Below are 388 nucleotides of genomic sequence, written 5' to 3'. Positions count from 1 at the left end.
ATTCTGGGATATTGGAAAAATATTTTCAAGATACTGGGTGTGCTACAGAGTCATACAAACACGCGTTGTCACCCCGGAAACGATACAGAACGAAATAAGCATATCTGACGTAATTTTCGAAAATAGACCTTTTCAAAGGCGAATGTTTCTTTAGAAAACCCTAAAAAACTATCCGAAATAGTGCTCTCTACGCTAACGCGAAATAACTTATAACCTACCATAACCCAGCCTACCTTCGGCCTATGCGCAGAATAAGTACAACTGTGCATGCGCGAGAATCCGTATGTGCTACTATGAAGAATCTAATGTTATGTGGGTGATTCTGGGATGTTGGGAAGATATTTTCAGGGTACTGATTGTGCTACAGAGTCACACAAACACGCGTTGT

The sequence above is a fragment of the Odontomachus brunneus genome, unplaced genomic scaffold (assembly GCF_010583005.1).
Source record: "Odontomachus brunneus isolate Ranch 3 - 2012 unplaced genomic scaffold, Obru_v1 Obru_scaffold_228, whole genome shotgun sequence".
Classification (NCBI taxonomy): domain Eukaryota; kingdom Metazoa; phylum Arthropoda; class Insecta; order Hymenoptera; family Formicidae; genus Odontomachus; species Odontomachus brunneus.
The sequence above is the reverse complement of the archived record's forward strand: the minus strand, read 5'-3'. Positions refer to the sequence as shown.